This window comes from Austrofundulus limnaeus, unplaced genomic scaffold (assembly GCF_001266775.1).
Source record: "Austrofundulus limnaeus strain Quisiro unplaced genomic scaffold, Austrofundulus_limnaeus-1.0 Scaffold37, whole genome shotgun sequence".
Classification (NCBI taxonomy): Eukaryota; Metazoa; Chordata; class Actinopteri; order Cyprinodontiformes; family Rivulidae; genus Austrofundulus; species Austrofundulus limnaeus.
The window spans coordinates 514,561-520,776 of record NW_013952439.1 but is presented as its reverse complement, the minus strand read 5'-3'; the positions used below and the strand labels follow the sequence as shown (position 1 = coordinate 520,776).

General features: G+C 41.6%; 1 long non-coding RNA gene across 4 annotated transcripts in view; it reads left to right on the top strand.

Moving 5' to 3' along the window:
- LOC106516352 (uncharacterized) overlaps positions 1–4,291 on the top strand; it is a 39,862-nt gene extending 35,571 nt beyond the window's left edge. For 2 of the 4 annotated variants that reach the window (XR_001310090.1, XR_001310092.1), the window contains one exon: positions 1,463–2,034. This is a non-coding gene — a long non-coding RNA (uncharacterized LOC106516352). Of the gene's footprint in view, positions 1–1,462; positions 2,035–2,804; positions 2,849–3,640 lie in introns of those variants that run through there. The other 2 variants (XR_001310093.1, XR_001310091.1) reach the window with 2 other exon arrangements.
- The last annotated feature ends 1,925 nt before the right edge of the window (positions 4,292–6,216 follow it).

The window sequence follows — 6,216 nt, the reverse complement described above, 5'->3', positions numbered from 1 at the left end:
ACACACACACACACACACACACACACACACACACACACACACACACACACACACAAAACCAAAAATCCACATTAAAAATTGTGGTGTTGCTATGCAGAAAGTCAACATTCTCCCTAATTAAAATATTACTCATATATTACATTATGCTGCAAATATTATAGATTTCAGTTTATATACACGATATAAACAAATAGTCACAAGGCATTAAAATGAACACAAGTTGTTTTACATGTGGGAAATCCACAATAAGCAGTACCAGCCGTACGGACTCTTACACAGTTGTAGACAGTTGAAAACACAGCTGTAAGCCATTCGTCCACTATGAGAGATGGCTAATGGGTAAGAACGAGGCGTAAATAAGGAGAGGGAAACGAGGGCAGAGATGCTCGCTGAATGGCCCAGCCCTCCCCTGAGCAGGACGGGGAGCACCTCTCCTTCTCTGCTCCGAGCTGCTTTCTCCCAGCCCTCAGCCATTTTGGAAAGAAGGGGGGGAAAAAGTGGCTGCTTTCTCTCTCCCTCTCTCATTACGTGGCATTGCTTTGGAGAGGTTTCGGCAGCTGTGTTGTACAGCAGCGGAGGAGAAACACTTTGCAGCGTGCACTTTTGGAAGTAATCTGTACGCAAAGATAAATTTCTAAAAGGAAAACGAAACTGCTTCCATTTTGACTTTTACTGAACTTTGTTTCCCTCGCATTTTAGCTCCAAAGTTTTTTTTCCCTCACCTTTTTACTTTTTATTTTTTTGTTGTTTTTGTTACTTTCGCTGTAGTTTTGTAGGCAGATCTTTTCACTCTTGTCTCTATTAGGTTATATCTCCCCCCACCCCCCTTGCCTCCAACCCTGAATTTGCTTTTATGTAAGAGTTTAGGACAAAGGGATATGTCCAAATTTTGGCAGCAGTAAGAAGAGACAGAGCTGCAGCCAAGGATCCTGCTGGGATCCAAAAAGCTAAGCAGAAAGAAAAAAAAAAAAAAAAAAAGAAAACACCACCCTTCCCTTTGCTTGGTCACAAATTCCAGATTTCTCTTTCCCAGCCCTGCGCTCCGACTCCTCCTCATCCACATCTTACCGCATTCAACCTTTTGCCATTTCTCTCTTGCCGTACCTTTTTTTTCCAAGCTGATTTGAGGTTTTGTACCTTGGAAAACTGGGAATGGACAACGGGTTCTGAGGGCGTAACAGGGAGTGAACGGGGGGATGTTATCTGTTTACTTTTGGGTGTTATTTGGCGATATTTTTCACTGTTCCTACCACTGAATTGTTGCTGTGTTGTCTGTACTTTGTAGTCGTTTGTGTGTTTTACTGTAAGGGTGTGCTTGGATGACCACGTGTTTGTTAGTGTGGGGATTTTTTTTTTCGGTGGGGGGAACACGAGTAAACGGGTGTCTCATCTTTTTCAATGCTAAACATGCTTTTCTGCTCTCAGTCCATTTGTGCTGATGATTTTTATCTGTTTTTTGTAGGTTTTTAAAAAATTTTCGCTGAAGCACCGGCCCGCAGTTCTCCTCCTAAACCTGATTTCGTCTGATTTTAGAGGACATTTGACCCATCAGGTCCAGCCTGTGCCTCTTGGTATGTTGACGATTAAGAATACTAATCATATTCTTTCTCTTTTTTTTTCTTTCCTACATTTTGTATCTGAGGATTTTAGTGCGCATATCGTGATATTGATCACTGATTTTGTTTTCTGTTTATTTGGCTGATAATGTCTTAAAAAATAATCAGATTATGAGGTGAAAGGTGTTTACTTTCCGGCACTTTGTTGTCTTAGTTTAAAGTTTACGAAATACATTAAATAAATTATCGATGCAGTTTTGGCATCTCTGTTGGCGAATGCACTTATTCCTCATTCTTAACCTAAAAACGATCTTTTAATAATCTTAGGACAAGCTTTTTAGAATAATAAATAAATTTTTTGGTAAACAATCGCACTTTCATATTGTACACACCTGTTATTTTTTTCATTTGATTCGCTCTAAACTTTTATTAGTGCAATATTTTGCCTTGACATTAAACATTTTCTGTGTAACTTTAAAAAAATAAATATAGATCTGACCTATAGGCTTCCTTTTGCTGAATGTCTATAAAATATAGATTTATTTTTTATTTTCTTGCTACTCTCTTGCAAAAATTTGACCCTGGAATATTGTTAAAGTTCAAATGGGCTGAACTTCTTGCTTCTTGTATGAGCTGCATTGGTGATATGTGCTGACGTTTATGTCTGCTGTGTTTCCTTGATCACGTGTTGGAAGGCGTTCATGTTGAATGGGTGGTACCCAAAGCTCCAGAGCGTAGAGTGACTTGCTCTCTTGAACTTTTTTTTTCCTCCCTGGGTTTGGCTTTTCTTACGTGCACTGTTGAGGGTTACTGCCAGCTGCCACAAACCCGTAGATCCGAACTTGTGGTGACTGGGTGCACAAGCTCGTATCTATAGGTATGTGTCTTCCTGGCAAACGCAGCCACCTGCCTGTTGCCTGTAAGAAAAGCAGAACCAGCAGTTTCTGAAGCTGGTTCCTGCCTGGATACGCTCTCTGGAATAACCAGACCCTGACGGCTGGGATGCAGGATTCTCTCAGCCAAAATTATCCCACGTGTGACGTCTTTGTTTGGTGACCCCACCCAAAGCAGGAGATCTGGACTTCGTCATGCTTTTGACATTGATGCAATTAAGCAAACGGCTGCTTCACAAAAAAAAAAAAGAAAAAAAAAAAGAAAATAACTTCACTCCATGTAAAAATGTAATTGTTTACTTTAAAAATCTCTGTTATTTCTTGATGATGTTACCCTTAAAACTGTCTTTTGCAGTGGTGGATCTGACGTGCTGCCATCTCCTCTGGTGTTCCACAGGTTGAGGTAGTAGGTTGTATAGTTCAGAGTGACACCACAGGAGATAACTGTACAGCCTCCTAGCTTTCCCTGAGGACACACAACACACTCTGTAAACCAACTTCTGCAAATATAATCTAACAACACGGCGCAGGTTTAGACGCTCCTCATAAAATTTTATTTTGTTATAAACAATTTTTTTTCAGGTTTTCCGTTCCGACAAATGCCTCACATTTTTACAACAAGCGTGACCCCTCATCTGATCAGACTCACAACGATAACACAATGCTTCAGATGATGTTTGAGATGTTTGCTCTGACGATATGCCACTGAAGGGAAACACCACACAGCCGCAGGGAGAAGAGCACGGTCCTGGCAGCCAATTATGTATAAAGTTCAGTTTCACTTAACCAAAACGGTATATTTCCTCTGCGCAGCTATGCTGTAAAGAGACTGCTGAGATCAAAAACAGGCTGTACCAACTTTCACTGCTCAAACCAAAAAAAAAACAAAAAAAAACACAAACCCCTGAAATTGTCCAGGTTCCCGACAGCAGTTTAAAAAACACATTTATTGCTTAATTTGGGTGTGAATTTCTTTTTGCTATCTGCTCTTCATAGATGTGAGCTTATTATCTGTTCTGTCAATAAACTGCAAAGTCCAATTCTAAAAAAATAAATAATAAAAAACTAAAAAGGGGGGAGTTTTTATAGCGGTGTTGTAATAAAGATTTTTCAAACACTAAAATAATTGTAAATAAATACAGTTTATTTTAGCAGCTTTATTTTTTTGTCTTCCTATGCGTGTGTTTTCAGTCTGAACAGGTCCGGTGGGTAGGAGGAGGTTCTGGATGCAGTCCTGTTACAGAGAGATGGTTTCCTAGCAGTGTGGTATGCTGCTGTGCGCAGATGTGTAGCGCAAAGAGTGTCATGGTGATGAGAGACTGTTTCCACTTAAACTCTTTGCTCTCTGTCTCAAGGCCACCGGGTTCGACAGCGGTGGGGTAAGGAGCTCTTTGAGCCCGAGTGAAGAAGGGGGCCCCTTGGTACGGGGCAGCTTTCTAAGAGCCTTCAGTTACAGTAGACACAACATTAATCTACGGACTGTGCTTTGTCACTGCATAATTACTCTACATTGTGTATTTTTGTCTTTATGGAAGCAGTTTTTCTCTTTTTTTTTGCATCTCTTTTTGGGTGAGGTGCTTCGTTGTGTGCAGTGTGCAGTGTGTGTTACAGTGTACAGCAGGAGGCACAGTGGAGCTCAACATCCCAGGGTTTTTGTGCTTAAAAAGCATATTTTTTATAGAACTTGATCTGTCTATCAGGTTTGGTTTTAGAGATTGAAAAGAAATTTTAAAAAAAAATTGGAGAAGGTTTTAAAATAAATTCAATTTGGAAATAAAATACGTGAAAGCTGAAAAACTTTGAGTTTAAAATGATAAAGTGGAGGGAGAGTGTGTAACAGTACTGGACCACACAAGGTTTTTATTTTTTTTTTTTGGCTGTCATTGATCTCGCTCTATTGTGTGCTGTTCGTCAAAAGAACCCTGTTCCGGTAATTCCCTCTCCTTTCCCTGTGGTCTNACTTTATAGAGATGGAGTTTTAATATTTTTTGAGACCCTGGCAGCTCGTTATGTGCATCTGCTGCTGTATGAGTTTATGTCCAAGATTTGGGTTTTTTTTTTTTTTTTTTGGCTGTCATTGATCTCGCTCTATTGTGTGCTGTTCGTCAAAAGAACCCTGTTCCGGTAATTCCCTCTCCTTTCCCTGTGGTCTCGCTTTCGTACAATCTCATCTTTTTTTTTCTTTCCCCCTTTTCCCCCACCAGCCTATTCTTCTACTTTACAGTGAATAATCCTGATCAAACATAGGACTAGTAACCACCAGGATTCCCGTTACATTTCCTTTACCTCTTCCTGAACTAGTGCATTTGTACTCCCTCGCTCCCTCCTTTTCTCTTGTTCCCACCCTCCTTTTTCTCCATGAATCGCACGCTGTAACACCGAGTCGCTTTCGCACACACAGAGGGCGAGAGACACAGGAACAGAACACTGGACTTGCTGACTGGAGGAGGATTTTTTTTTTTTTAATGAAAAGGAGCACGGCCACTGTAAGATAAAAATATGACTGTCTTTTTTTTCCTCGTGTTCTTTCTTTCTCTCCTCTGCGACTCCACGCTCTCCTCTCCACCACTTTCTCTCTCATTCCTCCTTTCTGCATCCCTCCTTTCCCCTCCATATTGCAGGCCTTCATAGTCTTAAGTGATTTCAGCTGTGGGAGGAAATGAATGGATATTTATTTCTCTGTTTTTTTTTCCTCCCCTGTTTCGATGGCTGTGTGTGACAGGCAGAGGGGGCGAGCGGTGGCTCCACAGTTTGTCTGCCCTCGTGACTTGAAGCTGCAAACCATGAAGAGTGCAGGGCAGAGGAGGGAAAGCAATCGCAGCGGCGCAAGCTCAAACTGCGAGGTGTGATGTAGCGAGACCAAAGCACCAAGAAGGAGCAGAAAGAAAACATGAGACAGATTGTGCCAGGAGACCGTGCAGACAGACAGACAGACAGACAGGCAGGCATTAGTGTCACATGGAGAAAAAGGGGTGAGTAGCAGCAGGCTGAGGCACTACAGCAACAGGCGTTACACGTTTTGTTCCAAAAAATTCTCTCCCGTGGCTATTTGGATGCTCTGTATGCGAGACGGCTTTTCATTTCTTTCTGCTTTAATATCTGCTAAATTTAGAGCATCGCTTTCGTTGTAATTCTAGGATCTGATGTGCAGCTGGGATTCATATTCAGCTTTAGGGAATGCTGAGATTGTGCATTCTTGTGGTGTGGATTTTTGAATTATATTTCTTTTGTTAGACAAACATTAGACACTTGAGGACTTTAAAAAGACTGCAGCCATTCTGCTCTTGTCCGTTCTTTGTCGTTTGTTCTTTCTCTGTATCGTCAGCAGGCATTTGCAGCACTACAGGCCCATTGATCTGCCTTTTTTTCCTCCTTTCTTTCCTGTGCGTGTCATTTCTCCTCAGTTCTGCTTTTTGTGAAGACGTTTTACAGCGTAGCTCTTGTTGTGTGTGTGTTTTATGTTACGGCTTTGTGTCTTTCTGCAATAGTTTCCAATGTCTGTTGCATCAGTTTCACTACTTTCCTGTTAAATCTGTCTGTCTCTAACCCCCCTCACATCACACCTGCTTTCCCTCACATCTCTCTGTCTCTCCTCCTGTCTCTCTCTCCTCCTGCACATGGTACAGTCTCGCATGTCTGATCAGCAGACGGCTAGACAGCAGCAATCTGCTCGAGCAGCCTTGTGTGCTAGTCCGAGCGAGCTGCTAAAGAAAGGCTGAAGAAAGAAAGCAGCACTAAAAAAATCTTCCTCTGCTTGTCTCTGCAGC